Raw genomic sequence first — 21961 nt, forward strand, 5'->3', positions numbered from 1 at the left:
GTATAGAGGTAGCAGCATGGGGGCCCCTTCCACTCTGAAGAACAAACAGCCTGAGACAGCCTGATGTCATCAGTTTCGGGAGTGTTTTTTGTACCTTTGCCAAAGAGGGTTTAGAGCTGATCTTTGCAAGCAGCCCAAGTTCTGAACAAAATGATCTGTGGTCCTGTTTTACTTGTCACCTGTGCTTCATTGTCAAACTCCTTACCTATTTCTTGGTCCCATTGTCCAAGCTACTGAGACCTTTGTATTGGAAGGCATAGAACAAGGAGACACCATCTACCTCTCTGTGACACTCAGCCAGGGTAGTCCCCAGCTCTTTGGCAGTGTGGATATCCTTGGGGGCTTATGATATTTTTGTACCACAAATTGTGCATCACTCCCCAGTTGCTCATTTCTGTTTTCATGTTCACCTTGTCTACTCTCAGCTCTGTTAGGAACCATGTCTTAAAGTGGTTTGAACAGTATTGTCCTTGTGGTGAGAGCAGTGAATCGTAGAGTGAGGTATTCAACCCTGAACATGAACTCTGAGGTCCACAAACTCTCAAGCTACTGTGAACTGCCTCCCTGTAAACTACACTGCTCCACAGGCCACAGGATGTGCTGTGTGTCTAGAGTGTCTCAAGTTCAGAACAACATACTTACCCTAAGGAAGACATTTCCAGCACAGATATGATTGTCAGCTGTGTGTGTTAGTTCATGCTTCTTAAGACATGCAGGTCTTAAATTTATGCTCACCCTGTTTGCAGTGTGTGATGGTTAATCTCGATGATCATTCTGACTGGGTTGAATGTTGCCAAAAATCAAATTTCTGAGTGGGTGTTTTTAGGTTTGGTCAACTGAGGTGGGTAGACTGACTTTTATGTGGAAGCATGTACGATGGTTACATATAGGGTAGACAGAGGTAACGAAGCTGAGCAGGTCCATTCATGCATCTCTGCTTCCTGATTGTAGATGTGACCAACCACGTCAAGTTCCTTCACTGTGCCTAACTGACTGTGATGGACTGTATCTCTTCAAACTGTGATTTGAAATGTTGCTTCTCACCTGGCATTTTGTCACTAGTTTTCTACAACAGTGGCAATAATTTTTTTAGCATGTGCAAAGCCCTAGGGATATCTTACAGCACTGCACACATAAACAGGAGCAACCAAAGAGATAGCTCAGTGTGCAAATTGCTTATTTTGCAAGCATAAAGGCCAGAGTTCAAATCCCTAGGACCCATAAGAGTGTTGGCATACATGTCTAATTCCATGTGAGCCTCATGTTCAATAAGAGACTTGGTCTCAAAAAATCGTGTGGAAGGATGTTGAGATAGCTCAGTGATTAAAGGTGCAGTGATTGAAGGTGAAGACCTGAGTTCAAATCTCAGAAACCACCTGGTAGAGGAACAGAATTAACTACTCCAAATTGTTCTCTGACCTTCACAAGCACATGCACACACACACACACACACACACACACACATGCATCTTAGTACCACTGTCCATACACAGGCACATACACAAGTACACAAACACATGAACAGACATCTAGAAATTTCTGTGGAAACTGGCATGAGAAAGCATGAACAGGCTCCTAATTGACAAATATAAAACAATTTGAACAGAAAACCTAAACAACATGATATTGGATTGTACTAGAATTTTGAAATAACCTATAAAACCATGCTGTTGTGAATGGTTTTATGGCATATAAATGAGCATGGATGAAAGTCAGTGTTCTTACATCTCACAGAAGAATTAGAGAGGATCTGTAGATTTTCTCCTGGGAGTAGACCCTCCTTCAGTCCTTCACTGTGAGCTATATGTTCTCAAGAAAGCAGCAGGGTGAGCTTGGGAGACAGGCCAGTCAGTAAAGTAGTTGCTTGTCATACACTCTTGAATCCATGGTTTCCAACCCTCAGAACTTGTGAGGACAGCTAGGCACAAAGTGACCTCTGGTAACTCCAGCACCAGAGAGCTTACTGGCCAGTCCATCTAGCCATTAGCAAGCTCCAGTAAGAGACCCTGTCTCAAAAAATATAAGGTGGTCTCAGCTATAAAAAGGACACAGAAACACTTCCCAGTACCCACGTGGTAGCTAACAACCATCTGTAACTCCAGTTCCAGAGGATCCAGTGCTCTCCTGTGACCTCCACAGGGAAAGCATTCAGTATTGCATAAGACACTCATGCAGGCACAATCCCCATACACATACATTCAAACTAAATAAAATGTCAAATAAGCACACACATATGCATATATATATGAATAAACAGATATAATGTATATACACACATCTACATGGTGGAGAGCAACTGAAGGCCTTCACTGTCTTTCCTGGCCACTTTGTATGAACAGATATAAGTGTCATATGTCTTAGTTAAGATTACTTTTACAGTGATACAACACCATGATCAAATCTGCGGAGCATTGGGTCACTGGGCGTTAGACACTTGCTTAACCACATGATGTCCTTGTCTCCATTCTGAACCCTTTGCAGAAGAGAGAAGCCCCCAGTGGGCACATTCTATAGTCCATCTCAGCCCTCAGGACATGCAAGGTCATAAAAACAAAGACCAGAGGACTGAGCAGAGAACTCACAATTAGATCTAGTACTTGGCACCTAATTCAGCAAACAGTTACAGGAGGCAAATCCTGTTTGGCTCAGATAACCAGTAAAATCCAAAGGCTTTGGACTCTTTAAGTCTTCAATAAAGTTCATGCTGTCACCTTGTGCTGTACAGATGGTGACAGTCAAGTGCCTTTTACAACAAACTACTTAATTGTGCCTTATCAAAACACAGATAATCTTTACTTTTAAAATTAAATATCAACCAAATTACTTAGGCATAAACACTTATGTAACATGGGCATGTTGGAAGAGTAGTTTGAAACCAAGGCTGCATTATATGACAAGATAGTGTTACGTGTTTTAAGTAGGGTCTTCTTTATAGACTTGAGAGAAGTGAGATAGCCCTTTTGCCAGTGTAATCAGCATTTGTGAAGACCTCCTATGTGTGCTGACTCTGGGAGAGAGGAAGGCTTTACTCTACTGAGCCTTCAGACATCTAAAGAACACCAAAAGTCAGCCAAGGAAAGGGAAGCTATAAAAGAGGAAACGGGATTCAGAGTATTTGCTATGGTGAAGGTCAGGTGTCTTCTTACATACAAGGATCCCATGTGGACTGTAGGGTTGTAATTCAGGTTGTGTTGCTATGACAAATGACCCAAGACTAGGTCATTTATATAGGAAAGAGTTTAACTTGCTTGATGGTCTGGAATCTTGAAGGTATACAATAGGGCAACTTCAGGTAGCCAGGGAATTGTGTCATCTGAACACAGGTTGAACTGCAGAAAGGCAACAGGGGATTGTGGAAGATTGACATGGTGAAAGCTGTAGCTGTCCTTCCCACTGTTATGTTGATTTTTGATTCAGGCTGGGGATTTAGGTGACAAATTTCACAGGAATATGAAGGGAAAGCATTTCAGGCAGGGAGGGCAGAGCACATGAAGGCCCTGGTTCTCTCTTGGGTCACAATTATGGAAAAATGGTGTCATGCCTAATGTAGAGACTCTATAAATAACAAACACACTAGTTAAATGGTAAATTCCAGGTTCAGGTGTCCACAGAGTAGTCTAATGACTGGCAAAGTCCAAAGCAATGAGATGAAGATATAGTGCTTCTCCTCTGTGATCCCCACTTGTTGGAAGTTGAGGCAGGTATGTCCTAGTTAGCTGTGTGGGATCCCCTCAATCACAAAGAAATAATTGTGCTCAGGTAGGGGATGCTCTCCCAGACTGGCTTGGCTTCTCCATTGCCTATCATGTTTCACAACAAGGAGCAGAAAGTGGCTATAAATGAAATATATATTTTAGCTGGCCTCTATAAAAGACACAAAGATTTGTATATTATTTGATGAGCTGTAAACCTAGATCAGACAGGTTTTGTACTATTTTGACTTCCATACAATCCATAGGCCTGATGTTAATTGATGTTTAAGTGTTGCCCAGGGTTATTTCTGCTCCATCAGCCTGTACTCATGGTCCACAGCTCCTGGTCATGTGCTCCTGAGACATCAGGACCCATGGCAGTCTTTCCCTTTCTCCATCTTCTTCCTCTTCCTCTCTCCTCTTCTCTTGCCTTATGACCCCTACTTGTGACACACAGCCCAGAAAAAAAAATCCCAGAATACCTCTCTTCTCTCCATCATTGCCTGGTTGTCACATTTTCTTAGATAATCAAAGATTTAGGTGAACTAATTTACTAAGCAACATCTGGTGTATGTTAGAAATTTTTAAAGAGATTGGCAAGTAGTTGGAGGTTTGGGGGATTCCATCCCCTGGGTTCCAGTACTTAGCATTTTAATACACAGCAGCAAGGGAATAACTCCAACAGGTAGCAGGTAGTAGAGGCAGCAGTGGTATACTCTCCTGAGCAGTCCTCTTACTAACATATGACCCTGAGGCCTACCTGTGCTACAGATTCTCCACAGCATGGACAGGAAGCTGAGCCTTTTTGGCACTCTGCCATGATGAGTCTACAGGCCCTAGTGTAGTCTCCAAAGACTGTACAAATTCCTAGACCACTTCTGGCAATTGGGTTCTAATTATCCTGTCCTCTGGATCCATTGTGTTCTTCTTCAGAGTCTTCCTCTTTCTCTCTTCATTCCATGGCCCTACTTACTCTTTCCCCTGTCAAATGCTTCAACTACCATAGAGCAGTAAGACTCTTGGTCGATTTCATAGCTCATCCTACTGACCCTTCAGCCTTCACATGTCTGCCTCAGACTTTGCTCTGCTGTCTTCAGCCTCCTCCATTGGTGTTTGTTCAGCCCACACTTCCTAAAGAAGGACAAAATACTGTCAAAAGAACCCTTTCATGAAGCCTAAAATGGCAATGCCAGGGGTGACAGTTTATCTCCTATTTGAGTGAATGGGCTTAAGCTTAAGGAAGGTTATTAGGTCAAGACCAACCTGGGCAAGATCTTCTTTAAAAACAACAACCAAAAAATTACAAAAGAAACAAAGAAACAAACAAACAAACAAACAAACAAACAAAAACAGAAAACCTCAACAATGGGTTTAAGGAGTTAAGTTTAGGCAGAAGTGAAATTACTTGCCTTATATTTCACTATTCACATGGGAGGGAGTCACAAAGACTTCTGTGAGTCCAAGGCTAACCTGATATAAATATTTCCAGGACAGCCTGGTCGTAGAAGGTAGATCCCCTGCTCCACACACCTTGGAAGCAGACTGCTTAAGCCCAGTCACTCAGATAGGAGATTCACTGCCCCCCTTGGAATTGCCATTTTAGGCTTCATGAAAGGGTTCTTTTGACAGCTTCTTTGTCATTCTTTAGGAAGGCTGTGTAGAGAGATGCTATCTCAGAAAATACATACCACCACCAACAAAAAGGTCAAATTGAAGGATGCCTACAACCATAGGATAAGCATGGGTTGAAGAGCCTGGTTCAAGGGAAGGCATGAAGCATATGGAATTAGGGGCAGAACAAAGACAGGGCAAGTGTCACATGGCAAGTGGTCTGAAGTTTGGCTTGTTTAGAACTAAATATGAGTATGGATCATGAGGTTCCCAGTGTGACAGGAGGACACAGGTCTAATTCTGGCAGTGTGCTTGAGAGACCATTTGATCCTCTCCCTAGTCAGACTTTCCCTTTGGCTGTCAATTGACAAGTGACATTTGTCATATCTTAAGAAGATCACTAAGAAGGCAAACACGCTGAAATAGGTTATTGACCAGGATCTTGCCAAAATACATATCTCTCAATGATGCAAACACACACCCTCAGGAAGTTCCAAGATGTGTACAGGGAAGGGCATGGAGAGGCTCAGACATGGGCCCCTCCCTGCTCACTGAGCCAAACAGGGCAGTTAAAGAAGGGGAACAAACTGTGTAAGAACACCTGCCACCATTATCATGAAGCTTGCTGGTGCTGTGGTGATTCTCGGGGGCTGCCCTGCTCCTCCTGACTTCAGGGGGAGGTGGGTAATACCGTGTGGGGGTCAGGGATACAAGCTATCTAGGCTCTCACACCCTCTATCCTCCTCTGGGATATACTGATACAGGTCTTTCAAGTGAGGGTCACCTTGTCTTTATGTTCCAGATTGTGGCATTTGCCCAGCTATAAAAGAGGATATTCATCTATTTTTAAATGGAACCTCAGAAGAGTATGTTGAGTATGTGAAACAATACAAAGATGACCCTGAAATACTGGAAAATACTGAAAAAAATCAAGCAATGTGTTGATAGCACATTGATGGAGGAAGACAAGGCACATGCAACTGCTTTCATTGTGAGACTATATGTGCCTGGTAAGGGGCAGGGCTTGTGCTCTTGCACACGACTGAAGCTTCACTGAGAATCAAGATATGTGAAACATCTGATTGTGAATGTCAGAAGGATGGAGCAGGAAGGAGCTCTAGGACTGCCTGAGCTGGCCCTGGCTGCTCAGCTCAGCAAAGCCACAGTAGATCCCTGCCTGAGTTTGGCCTCCCTCAGACTTCCTGACACACTCTTCCAAGTCTAGCTATAGAAGCTTGGCACCTGGCACCCTTCTCTAGCCTAGGACTTTTATCCTCATTTTTCAAGCCTATCACTCCACCTCCAAAAAAGGCATATGTTATCCTGTTCTCTGAAATTTGAAGACCACTTTGTGGACTCCACATGTGGACATTCAAGGGTAGAATTAAAGTGAAACCCCTCATATCCCTGGAACTGGTATGTTAAGTCCCTGCCTTTACCTGAAGATGTTTGAGGGTTATTATCAACATGTGACAGGAGTCAGTTTGCTTGTGGGGCCCCAGATGCCCAGAGGCTCACATGGGGCTCTGTCAGCTCCTCTCCATTCAGTCCCACTGGGACTATGTTGTCTCCCAAGTTGGCTTCTCTCATCTTGCTGGATTTGGTGCTCTTTTCAAAGCTTGTCTCAACAGGTTGGGGACAAGGCTCCCTGGTCCTGTTCAGATACAAGAACAATTGCAAATTGGCTGCAGGTCTTTCTAGGAGGTGTCTCCGTGCATGGTCAGTGGGGCATGAGGTCTCCTTCACCCCCAAAGCCTCACTTAGCTTTCTGTACGCAGGAAAAAATAGAAGCCAGCCTGCTATGTTGATGGCTACATCTTTACTCTCAAGGAAGCCATTTGCCTGCTCACCTGCATAGATGCAGCAGGCTATAGCCCTTCCCTCCAGGTGTCTAAGAACAGGAATCCAACAATAAAAACCTTGCAATTCATTGGGGAGTCTGAATTTTTGGATTCAAGTTTGGTTCTGATTTGATTGAAGGATATTGCAGTGACAACCTCTGGGAACTTGAGATGTCACAGCTCAATGTGGTGCTTCCAAAATGCCATACAGAATGCATTAGAGAATGCTAAGATACCATAGTAATTATTATAGAGTGTCTGTCACCCTCATGGGACAGGGTCCACAAGGCACATACATAACCTCCCAGACTGAACTCCCCAGGTACATGGAACTGAGTAGGACCAGGAATACCAAGGGTCTGCTGAGGACCACACATGCTTTAGATAGCAGAATCTGTTCCTGCTCCCACTGTTTGTTACATTATCCAGTTGTGCATGTCTGTGTCACAGTGTGTCCCATGTAGAAAATTTAAAAAGTACCTATTTCAAAAGCTTTTGTGAGGCTTCCTGCCCCTCACAGTGAACAGAATTTCAGCCTGGATATCAGAGTGGGACCTGGCCAGAACAGAATTCAGGTTATCCTAATATCAACTACCCATTTCTGAACACAGTTACTTCCCCACTGGGTGGTACATGGAGTGGGGACCCAGGGTCCTAGGGCTTTAGGATCTGTCCTGTGGCTCTTCTCTGTTGACATGGCAGTAAGTCCTTTCTCACACCAGTCACCAAATAGCTGTTCTGTGGTCTGTCTCAAGGCCATGTGACTTACTGCTCCATCAATGAGTCAGATCTTCACATCGTCTCAGGCTCACACCAGCAGGCATACCCAGAAGAATGAATATATATATTTTTCTCCTCATGATGTAGAGGCTCATGGAAGGCCCAACATGTACAGTGTTTATCATTATAGAGTATGCACTGAAAAGAGTTAAATGTAGTATTCTTTTTCATAAGGCTATGATAAAATAACCATGGTTGAATATTTATAAAAAAAAAAAACAAAAACAAAAAAATAATCATTTTAAAGGCTCCAGATCCACAGTCCTGTAGCCTAACCTCTTAGCTTCTGTTGTGGACCCTGTCACCAACAGAGACACAGAAAACTGCATGAGACTTGTTGCCAAGTCAGTGTGTGCTTTGTCTCCAGTATTCACCCAATCTATAGCATTTGTCCCTTTCTATGGCAACACCCCAGAGACCTAATCACCTTTCCAGTTGTCTCCTGTTCTCCATCAGGTTATATCTTGAGACCTTATGATGGTAACCATGTTTCCAGCACAAGACACAAGGAATCAGATTCAAATCACACAGCACATTAGGAGGCCATCTTACATAGACTGAGGCCTGATATCTGTGGCCTTGGCCTACAACTAACCATTGTCTAGCCAGAGGTTGCTTCTGAAGGAGGTCTCCTGCCTTCTGGAAGCTAAGGGTGCTCTAGGGACTATGTAGATGCTGTGACCTAACTATCCTAACTACACATGTAAGTCAGAGAAGGTTTTTCTACCATGCTTCTCTTCACATGTTAAAAAACCCAGAGTCCCTTCATCTGATGAACAGCTCTACTTGTTTAGCTGGGATTTCCTAAAATTCTCGTTGATTTTCATACATACTTTCATGTAGGGTATTCATCTGCAAATAAGTTTATTGTTGGGTGTAGTAACTCTTGTCTCCCCGAGACAGTTAAGAAGAAAGCTTCCTTACTCCATTTATTGAAAGAATTTAACTTTAGAGAAATATTGTTCCAATGTACTTGATTGGCCACTGTTCATTCCCATCATAGAAATGTGTTTATCATCACTTGTTATTCTTTGACTATTGGGACTTAAGTCATGTTCTTGCCATCATTCCTAATGTTATTTGATACTTCCCACTTGAATTTTTTTTTGGTTGAGATAGGATCTCATCATATAGACTAGGTTGTGCTGAAAGGCTGAGAGAGCTGTCTACATGTGTCCCTTTTTTCTAGGATTTAAGAAATGTACCACCAAGACCCAGCCTTTAAATTTCTTCTTCTTCTTCCTCTTCCTCTTATTCATTTTCCTCCTCCTCTTGTTACTCCGCTTCTTCCTCCTCTTTTCATTTCTGTTTTTCCTATCATTTTCTTTCTTCTTTTCAGATATTTCCACTATTTAGTCCTGGCCAGCCTGGAACTTGCTGTGTAGATTATGCTGACAATGAACTCCCTATGGTTCACATGTATTTACCCCATGAGTGCTTGGATTAAAGACATTCCCTCCATTGCTCAGCTTCTTCTTTTTTTAATATTTTGATCATGCTTAGTACCGTTTTATCAGTGTTATGCACCTAGAGCGCACAGAAAATGCTCACTTGTCACCAAGGACTGTAAAAGACTAAGCAATATGGTAGGAGCTCAGATTTTGTCCACAAAACAAAGAAACAAACAAAGAAATCAAACTTGTTTTAAGGAACTAGACACTCTTGATCAGCAGGAAGTAGACAAACAATATCATCTCATTTAAACCCCTGACTTTATTTGGGGATGTCTTCTGTTCTCTTTCCTTTTTTCCCCTCTTTCTAGTATTATGGGGTTGAAACAGTGCAAGAAGGTGAGGGGAACAGAATGGAATAAAGAACAACCCATAAACCAGCAAAAGCTACTGATCCCCAGCATAGATGTAAGGCAGAATGGAAAATGTGATTTCGAATGCAGTAGAGAAAAAAAGCAGGCGATGAAGGGATAAAGGGATGAAGAGATGAAGCTATGGATAATTTTTTTGAGATTCCATTAAAAATTTACTGAGACCACAACTAGTGGTGCATCTCCCATTCTACTAAGAGAGGAGATTTTCTGTTTTGTTCTTTCTCTTCTTCCTAAACCTGTGTCAAGAAAGATTGGGGAAATGATTTTGCCTCTGGAAAAATTGCTGATGGAAATGTGGGTCTGATAACAAACAAACAAAAAAAGCCTGTAATGGGAAAACAAAAGGGTCCACTGTGCTTTCTTCTTTATGAAGGCTAATTTATCCATGGGCACAGACCAAATAGTGCTCTGCTTACTTTACAGTTTAAAAATGTTATTAAAAAAGGAACAATAGCATCCAAGAGACAATGAGTTATAGAAAAGACTGTGGAATTAAATCTTCCTGTATACATAAAGAATATGTTAACCACAGAATGAAATTCCTCAAATGTTTTGCACTGGGAACAGTATTTTTTTTTTTTTACATTTTCTTTAGGAAATGAAAAACTTTGGATGCAATGAAAACTCGTAAAGATTTGAATTGAGTTGGGGAGGTCACCTGAAAACCTTCTTCAGTGAATCAAAAAAGTGCTTATTTTAGTGAAAGCATTTCTGTTTACAATTTCTTTGTGGATATTGCAGAATTAATTGCTTAAAACAGATACAGGTAAATGTTATGAGAATTTTGAAATGTTGGTTTCATAAAAAAAAAAAAACACAGAGATATTTTAATCCCAGGTGTAGGATGTGAGGAGAGCCTCACATTTTCCACTGTTTTGACTATGATTTGCTTCACACTCTAGCACAGGCATAATTTTGCCAGCTACAAATATTTATGTGATTTGTGATGTGTAGAATTCTGGGGAGATTTTAGAGGCTGTATAATTGCTATGGTCCTGAGAAGGATTGTTGATTGTTGTTGGTAATGGTCTTTTAAGTAGTCAGGTGCAAAATAGAAATAGTAAGAAGAAATTATATATCCTGACAAGAAAGTTCAACGTTGCCTCATGAGGTCATTGCCCAAATCAACAAGAAATAGTCTAATGATAATATTGCCACCTTTCTGACCGCTGATTTTATTCTGGGATCTATTTCCTTTCCCCTCCATGTTGTTTTCAAAACAAACAAAAAATGAAAAAAAAAAACCGAACAAAAAATCTCTCATCTAGTGTTAGGAGTTTGAAATGGTGGAAGAAAGAGGATGGGGGAGCATGGAAGAAAGAAGAACCTACAAAGTAGCTAACAAAAGGTGCAGTGAATTCTTATGACACACCAATAGCCCCCTCTCCTAATACTGCTCCATTAGAGGTGACTTTGTGTGGAAAGTTTCAAGGAGCATGAAACTTTAAAGCCACAGTTGTTCCAATGTAGGTTCTTATAAGCCTAACTACATTCCTACCTTTCAGCCACATCCTAAAAGATCATTATTTTTCTTGACTGTTTTGGAAGTTACCTTGGAAGGGTTTCCATAGACAACATCCTGTGCCAGAGAGAATCCATTGCTGGAGCTCTGCTTCTGTTCCTGTGTATTGTTTAGCCCTATACATCCTCCTCCAGCTTTGCAAAAGCAGCCATGATACTGATCTATACAAGTTGGTCAGCATATTCAGGAAGCTGAAGAAAACGACAAATGTCACCTGTATATTGTGGATATAGAGATGAGTTGTTCTAGAATCCCCTGAATTATTGGGTGACCTTTAGGGAAAGGAAAACCACTAAATGCCTATGGACGTTCACACTATTTACGTTTAGAAGCAGATAAATCCTAACGTTTAATTCATATATATATATATATGTACACACATATATAACTTAACTCTTATTGTTTGTAATCAATATATTATATTATAATATAAAATACATTATAATATATAATATTACAATGTAATATATATATATATATACACACACATACACACACACACACACACACACACACACACACACACACACATATATATATAATTTAACTCTTGGGCTTGAAATGTAGCTATGTGTACAGAGTTCTTGCCTAGCATGCACTAGTCCCTGGGTTTAATGTTCAGAACTCCACAAAAATGTGATGGTGGCATACATCCGAGTAACCAGGACACGGAGGTACAGATTGGATGATCAGAAGTTCTAAGTCATCCTTAGGTACATAGCACGTTTGAGGCCACCCTGAGATACAGCAATGCTCCACTTAAAAAAATTATTCTTAAAAAGCTCACTTTTTGGAGTTAAATAGATGTGTTAATGGTTAAGAGAACTACCTGGTCATTCAGAGGACTCAGGTATATTCCCAGCTACCACAGGGCTGCTCACAACCTGCTATAATAAAAATGGCATAATCCATCACAATACACAATAATACATAATACATGATTTGACTCTCTGCCTTGGGAATTGAGACTGATATGGTACATGATTGAAAAAGGAGGCGTTTTGGAAATAGAAAAATAACAGGACCAGGTGCAAGGACATAGATGAACATTACTTGGGTGATTTATGGTTTACATAGATTTAGGAGAGAGGGGGGCGAAATATCCAGGAATGGCAAAGTTCATTGGTGGAAGGTTGTAGGTACCAAAATATCCTATAGCATGAGGAATAATTTCTGGAATCTCAGGTGCTAGCTGAATGGGTTCTTATCAGAAGGAAGTTAAAATTTCAATATTAATCATGGTCATATGGAATTCTGCAAGTAGAGTTATGGGTGAGGTTTGAATTCCCCAGACAAGGTAGATAAGAATTAGTAGAAGCCTATTGCATATGCATGCCACATTATACCAGTGCATAAATCAGACTCAGAAAGATATAGAGAGATTTTAGACCCACTTCTGGTAACTTGGTAGGAATTTGACATTGAGCGATAACAAGGAAGTAGGCTTCATGCAAGTATTTGACTTTGGGCTAGGATAGGGAAGTAGGCTCAGATATCTTGGTCATCCAGTTAAGCCCCTAGAAACAGTGATTATGGGACTTTGTTTACTGCCTTGCTTATTCCTTAATTATTTGTGTGTATTGCCTTGTTTGTTTCTTAATCTGGAACTGACCTTATTACTTGCCTGTAATTAAAATGATATACAAGCAGACTTGGGAAAAAACACACCTGCTTCAGTCTCAGAACTGGCTGGGGTCATGCTACAATGTTGTCTAATTTTCTTTTTTCTTTTTATCCTTGCTCCTGCCCTGGAGAACCTGTTGATTGACTGAGCTGACTTTGTCAGATCTTATGTTAACATTGGAGCTCTATTAAGTCGTATAAAGTGAAGGACACCTTGGGAATTGGAAGTGCAGAATAATTTTTATAGATGATCTTAGTCTTTGGACCCTGAGTAATGATAGTTTACACCCTAGACATGAGAGAGAATAGGTATCAGAAAAACATTCCTTCCCAATTGTCCAGGGAATGTTTGAAAATGAATGTAAGCTGTTTCAGAGCTCCTCTAAGGACAGACGGAAGTCAAGAGACATGGGGCTCCTCTATGGCTTCTATGGGAGGAATGTTTATTTCTGGTTCTGGTTCTTTTAGGTAGTATATCTAATTCCCTTTGGCACATCTAGTTCTCTCCTCTCTGCCTATTTTCTGTCCTTGGCATGCTAATCTGTCCATGTCTGTCAGTTTATGTTTGTGTTATTGTTTCATTGTTCCTTGTACTGTGTTTCATGTTCAAAAGAAAAAAAAAACATTGTTAAAACTTAACTGCTGGTTGCTCACCCCTTGATTTGTTTTTAACTCACTGAAAAAAAAATAGTATCAGTTGCTCTTTGGACTCCTAAACCTGCAGCTAGGAGTCTAGCACAGCTGGAGAAACCCTGCAGCTGATTATCTGCACAAGCCCTCTTAAAGTGTAAAAGGACCAGCAGCTTCTCAGCTTCTATGGTAAGGAAGCTGATCTCTATTTTCTTTACAAAAAATTCTGTGACTGTCATTATTGGGTTTATAATGTGACAAGGTGTTCCTGTCTTGAAATTACAGTTAGAAAAAGGTAGAAAATTTTATTTTGTCTAAATAAGTAAACATATTCACCGACTTTAGGTTTATTTCTGACTGTTGGAGGAAATATTTAATATGTCAAACTACCACCTCTATTGCTCCGTGGGTCCACATTCCCACTCTAGTACTGGTGCTGGCAGACCACAACACTATGTTCCTGTAGGGTCATGCTCCCTGTATTCTCACCTCTGAGCTACTCTCTCCTATCTAGCGAGTTTATCTAGTTTCTACACAGCTGCCCACACACCCCACGATCTGCCATCTCAACACCTAATTTCCCAATAGAAACATGACTCTCAAAGCTTAATTATGCAATCAAATCTATATAATAGTAAAATCACAATTTACTAGATGCCAATACAATAATTTCTGAGCCAAGTGAAAAAGATAAAGCTTTAACCCAATTTTTCTAACATTGTGAAAATCTTAACTACTTGTGGCTTTTTAAATCCATGCTCGGTGGGACTTCTCTATTGCTGGGCTAGGTGGCACGCTCCTTTAATCCCAGGAGACAGAGGCAGACAGATTTCTGAGTTCGAGGCCAGCCTGGTCTACAAAGTGAGTTCCAGGACAGCCAGGGAAGAGAAACCCTGTCTCAAAAAATCAAAAAACAAACAAACAAACAAACAAAAATAACAAAAATAAAACAGAAAACAAAAAACAAAACATGTGAAGGTAGTTTTAAAAAATCAGGATCTTCTTCGTGTTCATCTGCCTCCATGTTGGCTTCTCTCCCTCCTCCTGTTACCTCTCTATCTCTCTCCCTAGTTCCTAGCTCTGCCTCCCTTTTCCTGTCTAATCACAGGACTGCTACTGCCCTAATGTGTCTGGACAGGGAAAATCCTGCAACATCTGACTGATTTTAAAATATGTTCTGCATGTCTTGGCTATATATTATTGGCTTATAAATTATTGGGGATGATTAAAATTTTGTAATGTTGGTAAGAGAAATTTGGCTTAAAACTGGTAACTCAGGTTTGGAGTCATTCAGAACAACAACAAGGAATTGCACAGATGGCTCATTGGTTAAGAGCACTGACTGCTCTTTCAGAGATCCTGAGTTCAATTCCCAGCAAACACATGGTGTCTCACAACCCTCTGTAATGGGATCTGATGCCCTCTACTGGTGCATCTCAAGACAGTTACAGTGTACTAATATGAATAACATTAGAAAAAAATCTTATAAAAAAAAGAAAGAAAAGAAAAGAAAGAAAGAGAGAAAAGATAAAGAAAGAAAGAAAGAAAGAGAGAGAGAAAGAAAGAAAGAAAGAAAGAAAGAAAGAAAGAAAGGAAGAAAGAAAGAAAGGAAGGAAGGAAAGAAGGAAGGAAGGAAGAAATAAGGAATGAAAAACAATACCTGACATGAGCTTTATAGACCAAGCAAATTGGACTTTAAAGATACCTCTAAACAAGGCAACAGTGTATGTAATTCTTATCCTAGAAACCAGACTTATAAAACATAGGATTTAAGGCCATGTTTCTGTGATGAGGTATTGGAGGCTGCACCATTATGTGTTCATCTGCAGGAACTGGTAGCCAAACTTTGTAGCATGGGGGTGATACCCATGGTATTGATTTTGGAGAGAATGGATTGTTTATTTGATGTTGTGTTTTGCTTTCCAAAGTTGTGGTTGTACTCTGATGTTGCAAGGGAACCTTGAAGATTGTGGTTGAACTGCCAGTGTTCTATTGGCTGCAGTTTGTAGTTTGACCCCAGGCTCAGGATTCTAACTCACACATATTTGGAATTAGGAGGACAGATCAGGTTGTGTGAAGGGTTGATGAGGCTATGGAACTTGTGAAGTCATTATAGCCTAACTTGCCTACTCCAGCTGCCTTTAAGGAAATGCATATAGAATTATTATGGATTTGGAGGATTGTTTTTATACTATTCCTTTGCATCCTGTTTAGTGTGGTAGATTCACATTTAGTGAGCTTGATTGTAATTTTAAGGAACCCATGAAGTGATAACTTTAGAAAGTTTTTCCTCAAAGAATGGCCAATAGCCCTACATTATGTCAAAAATTTGTTGTTGCTTCAATACAAGAAGTTAGGACTTTGAATCTTTCAGTGTATATTAGTCATTATAAGGTTGGTATTATATTAGCTGATTTCTCTGAAGTCATTGTACTACAAGCCTTTGCTCTTATACAACAAACTTTGAAAGCTTGGTGATTTAAATCTTCTCCAGAAAAGATTAAAAATCCATATCCCTTTGAATACTTGGGACATAAGTTATATCCAAAATAAATTTTGGTACAGAATATTCATATAAGAAAAGATAACTTACTTACTTTAAATGCATTTCAAAAGCTGTTAGGGAATGTTAAGTGGCTAAGATATTATCTTAACCTTACCTCAGGAGAACTTAAGCCTCTGATTGGTATTCATAAAAGGGATGAAAATTTTAATTCTCCTCAACAATTATGCAATGTGGGATTAATAGCTTTCCAGAAAGTAGATGAAGCTATTAGACAAAAACAGATACATTATATAGACTATGATCAATTGTTGGGTGTTTGTGTTCTAGCTCCTTCTAATGCACCCACAGCAGTTCTTTGGCAAAAGGGAACATTAATGTGAATTCATCTTTCTTCATTTCTTTTTTTAATGGCAAAATTTTCAGTTTTTATTTTAAAAGAAAAATTAAATCATCCCATTTTTTATTTAAAATATAATACACTTTTATATGTACACAAAAGATGCCTTTGAAGATTTCAAGAGTTATGAAAAAATCCTAGATTTCAAGAGATTTAGAACAAAAAAAATTAGAATCGTTTACGTTTAAAAATATGTTTTATTATTTTCTTTATTTACATTTCAAAAGTTATGCCCATTCCCAGATTCACCTCCAAAAATGCCTTATCCCCGCTCCCTCCCCCCTCCACCCCCCCCAGCCCAACCACTCCCATTAACAAACCTGGCATTCCCCTATACTGAGGCATATATCCTTCCTAAGACCTAGGGCCTCTGCTCCCATTGATGACTGACTAGGTCATCCTCTATGTCTTCATCAGGGTTTCTATTCCTGCACAAACATCATGAACACGAAGCAAGTTGAGAAGGAAAGGATTCATTCAGCTTACACTTTCTACATTACTGTTGAACACCAAAGGAAGTCAGGACTGTTACTCATGCAGGCCAGGAAGCAGGAGCTCATTAAGAGTCCATGAATGGATGCTACTTACTGGCCTGCTTCTACTGGCTTGCTCAGCCTGCTCTCTAATAGGACCCAAGACTGCTAGCCCAGAGTTGGTCCCACACACAAGGAGCCTTTCCCCCTTGATCACTAATTGAGAAAATGCATCACAGCTGGATCTCATGGAGGCACTTTCCCAACTGAAGCTCCTTTCTCTGTGATAACCCCAGCCTGTTTCAAATTGACACATAAAACCAGCCAGTACACTCTGCTACATTTACAGGTAGAACCACAATTTCGACCATGTGTTTTCTTTGATTAGTGGTTTAGTTCCAAGGAGATCTGGAAGTACTGGGTATTTCATATCGATGTTTCTATGGGCCTTCAGACCCCTTTAGCTCTTTTGGTACTTTTTCTAGCTCCTTCATTGGTACCTTGTGCTCTGTTCAATGGATGATTGTGGACATCCAGTTATGTATTTGCTAGGAACTGGCAGAGCACTTCAGGAGACATCTATATCAGGCTTCTGTTAGCAGGATCCTGTTGGCACCTGCCATAGTGCCTAGATTTGTTGGTTACTAATGGGTGGATCCCCAAGTGGGTCAGTCTCTGAATGGTCGTTCCTTCAGTTTCTGCTCTTAACTTTGTCTCTGTAACTCCTTCCATGGTTATGTTGTTCTCCTTCTAAGAAGAATTATGAGCTTCTGGGATAATATCCACTTTTCAGTTAGTGCATATCATATATTATTGAGTTTTCTGATTGAGTTACCTCACTCAGGATGATATCCCCCAGATCCATCCATTTGTCTAAGAATTTCATAAATTCATGGTTTTTAATAGCTGAGTAGTACTCCATTTTATAAATGTACCACATTTTCTGTGTCCATTCCTCTGTTGAGGGACATTTGAGTTCTTCCCAGTTTCTGATTTTTATAAATTAGACTGTTATGAACATAGTGGAACATGTGTCCTTATTACATGGTGGAGCATCATCTTGTTATATTATCATGAGTGGTATTGCTGGATCTTCTGATAGAACTATGCCCAATTTTCTGAGGACCTGCCAAAGTGATTTCCAGAGTGGTTGTACCAGCTTGCAGTCCCACCAGCAATGGTGGAGTACTCTTCTTTCTCCACATCCTTGCCAGCATCTCCTGTCGTCTGAGTTTTTAATCCTAGCCATTTTGATTTGTGTGAGGTGGAATCACAAGGTTGTTTCTATTTTCATTTCCCTGATGGTTAAGGATGTTGAAAATTCTTTTCACGTGCTTCTCAGCCACTCAAAGTTTCTCAGCTGAGAATTCTTTGTTTAGCTCTGTACCCTATTTTAATGGGGTTATTTGAATTTCTGGTGTCCAGTTTCTTGAACTCTTTGTATATATTGGATATAAGTCCCCTATCAGAATTAGGATTGGTAAAAATCCTTTCCCAATCGATTTGTGGCCTTTTTGTCATATTGACTGTGTCATTTGCCTTACAGAGCTTTGCAATTTTATTGGTTCCCATTTGTCAATTCATGATCTTACAGTACAAACCATTGCTGTTCTGTTTAGTAATTATTCCACACTGCTCATATTTTTGAGGCTTTTCCCCACTTTATCCTCTATAATTTTCTGTGTCTCTGTTTTTATGTGATGTTCTTTCTTCCATTTAGACTTGAGTTTTGTACAGTGAGGAAAGAATGGATGAATTCATGAATTCACTTTCTTCTACATGATAACCACCAGTTGTGCCAGCACCATTTTTTGAAAATGCTAATTTTTTCCACTGCATGGTTTAACTCTATTGTCAAAGATCAAATGACCATAGGTGTGTGGATTCATTTCTGGTTCTTCAATTGTATTCCATTGATCTACCTGTGTGTCTCTGTACCAGTACCATGCCATTTTTATCACAATTTCTCTGTAGTACAACTTAAGTTTAGACCTGGTGATTCCACCAGAGGTTCTTTTATTGTTGACAATAGTTTTTGCTATCCTACTTCCAAAGGATAACCATTTTGAGTATATTAATCCTGCCAATCCATGACCATGGGAGATCTTTCCATCTTTTGAGATCTTCTTTGATTTCTTTCTTCAGAGACTTGAAGTTCTTATCATAGAGATCTTTCACTTCCTTAGTTACAGTCACACTAAGGTATTTTATATTATTTGTGAGTATTGAGAAGGGTGTTGTTTCCCTAATTTTTTTCTCAGTCAGTTTATCCATTGTGTAGAGAAAAACCATTGATTTGTTTGAGTTAATTTTATATCCAGCTAACTTCCCTGAAGCTGTTTATCAGGTGTAGGAGTTCTCTGGTGGAATTCTTAGGGCCACTTACATATACTATCATATCATTTGCAAATAGTGATATTTTGACTTCTTCCTTTCCAATTTGTATCCCCTTTATCTCCTTTTGTTGTCGAATTGTTGTGGCTAGGACTTCAAGTACTATATTGAATAGATAAAGAGAAAGTGGGCAGCCTTGTCTATTCCGTGATTTTTGTGGGGTTCTTTTGAGTATCTCTCTTTATTAATGTTTCTTACCCATTTGCTGTATATTGCTTTTATTATGTGTAGGGATGGGCCTTGAATTCTTGATCTCTTCAAGGCTTTTTATCTTGAACGGGTGTGGATTTTGTCAAATGTTGTTCAGCATCTAATGAGATGATCATTAGTTTTTGTCTTTAAGTTTTTTTATATAGTGGATTACGTTGATGGATTTCCATATATTAAACCATCCATGCATCCCTTGGATGAAGCCTCTTTAGTTATGATAGATGATCATTTTGTTGGATTCTTGGATTTGGTTTGCGATGATTTTATTGAGTATTTTTGCATTGATATTCATAAGGGAAATTGGTCTGAAGTTCTCTTTCTTCCTTGGTTCTTTGTGTGCTTTAGGTATCAAAGTAATTGTGGCTTCATAGAATGAACTGGGTAGAGTACCTTCTCTTTCTATTTTGTGAAATAGTTTGAGGAGTGTTGGAATTAGGTCTGCTTTGAAGGTCTGACAGAATTCTGCAATAAACCATTCTGCTCCTGGGCTTTTTTTGGCTGGGAGACTATTGATGAGTGCTCTTATATCCTAAGGTGAAATGGAACTGTTTTGATCCTTAATCTGATCCTGATTTCACTTTGGTACCTGGTATCTATCTAGGAAGTGGTCGATTTCATCCAAGTTTTCTAGTTTTATTGAGTATAGCCTTTTTAGTAGTATCTGATGATGTTTTAGATTTCCTGAAATTCTGTTGTTATGTTTCAGTTTTAATTTTTGATTTTGTTAATTATGATACTATCCCTGTGCTCTATGGGTAAGGGTTTATCTATGTTGTTGATTTTCTCAAAGAACCAACTCCTGGTTTGGTTGATTTTTTGAGTAGTTCTTTTTGCTTCCACTTGTTTGATTTCAGCCCTGAGTTTGATTATTTCCTGCAATCTACTCCTCTTGTGTGAATTTATTTCCTTTAGTTTTAGAGCTTGTAGGTGTGCTGTCAGGCTGCTAGTGTATGCTCTCTCTAGTTTCTTTTTGAATGCACTCAAGACTATGAGATTTCCTCTTTGGACTGCCTTCATTGTGTCCCATATTTTTGGTATGTTGTAGCTTCCTTTTCATTAAACTCTAAAAAGTCTTTAATTTCTTTCTTTATTTCATCCTTGACTAAGGAATCATTGAGTAGAGTGTTGTTTAGTTTCCACGTGAATGTTGGCTTTCTATTATTTATGTTGTTATTGAAGATCGGCCTTGGTCTGTGGTGATCTTATAGGATGCATGGGATCATTTCTATATTTTTTATTTGTGGCGGCTTGTTTGGTGACTAATTATATGGTCAATTTTGGAGGAGGTACCATGTGGTGCTGAGAAGAAGCTATAACCTTTTGTTTTAGGATAAATTGTCTGTAGATATCTATTAAATCCATTTGTTTCATAACTACTGTTAGTGTCCATGTGTCTCTGTTTAGTTTCTGATTCCCGGATCTGTTCATTGCTGAAAGTGAAGTGTTGAAGTCTCAAACTGTTATTGTGTTAGGTGCAATTTGTTCTTTGAGCTTTACTAAAGTTTCTTTAATGAATGATGCTGCCATTGGATGTGGAACATAATTATTCAGAATTGAGAGTTCATCTTGGTACATTTTACCTTTCATTAGTATAAAGTGCCCCACCTTATCTCTTTTGATAACTTTGAATCAGAAGTCAATTATCTTCTCTGGCAGTCAGAGCCTCCTGGGTGGACACCTCTTCTCTGGCAGGGAAGGTAGCTGAATGTCTGGTGCCCAAAATAGGGTCTGTCCCAAAAGCTGTGTTGCTTCTGCCTTTCCCAGAAGCTGTGTCCCTTCTGCAGTCCAATTCCACACGCTCCACATATCTGATCTGCACAGACTGGTCACTGAGAGACCTGGGACCCATGATGACTCACTCACTTGCTCCTGCAGAGTCCTCCCAGGAGGGCACCTCTCCTCTGGCAGGGAAAGTGCCTGGATGTCTGGAGCCCGAAAAGGGGTCTGTCCCAGAAGCTGTGTGGCTACTGCCTGTCCCAGATTCTGTTTTGCTACTGTAGTCAATACTCTCACCTCACAGAATAGTCTCCAAGGGACCCAGGACCCAAGATGGCTCCCTCACCTGCTCTGGTAGTCAGAACCATCTTGGGCATTCACCTCTCTCTAATCCTGAGCCTTGTATTGATTTTGATACCAATGATCAAGACAGCTCAAAATCCCTATCAGCCAGCTGAGTTAACCTGGAGTGCAGTATCCACTCCTACTGGTGAGTAAGTATATCCTATCAATTCTCAAGGCTACTCCCCATATAACTGGTGACCTGACTTTGTGTTTCATAATTGCCAATTGGCAGCTGAATTGAGTACCTGGGATATTCCTGCAGGCAACTTTAATGTTGTTGCTTTTAACTTTTGGAAACAGATTGCTTGCCTTCAGACAGGATCACTGTTAGCAAGGTCACTATTCACCATGACAGTTATTCTTCTCTATGTAGAAATGCATTGAATGCATATTCAT

At 39.9% G+C, this 21961-nt stretch overlaps 1 pseudogene; it reads left to right on the top strand.

Annotated features, from left to right (window-relative positions):
• The first annotated feature begins 5918 nt into the window (after window positions 1-5918).
• On the top strand, window positions 5919-7111 carry Scgb1b6-ps (annotated as a pseudogene).
• Window positions 7112-21961: the final 14850 nt, after the last annotated feature.

The sequence above is a fragment of the Mus musculus genome, chromosome 7 (genome assembly GCF_000001635.26).
Source record: "Mus musculus strain C57BL/6J chromosome 7, GRCm38.p6 C57BL/6J".
In the NCBI taxonomy this organism is placed as follows: domain Eukaryota; kingdom Metazoa; phylum Chordata; class Mammalia; order Rodentia; family Muridae; genus Mus; species Mus musculus.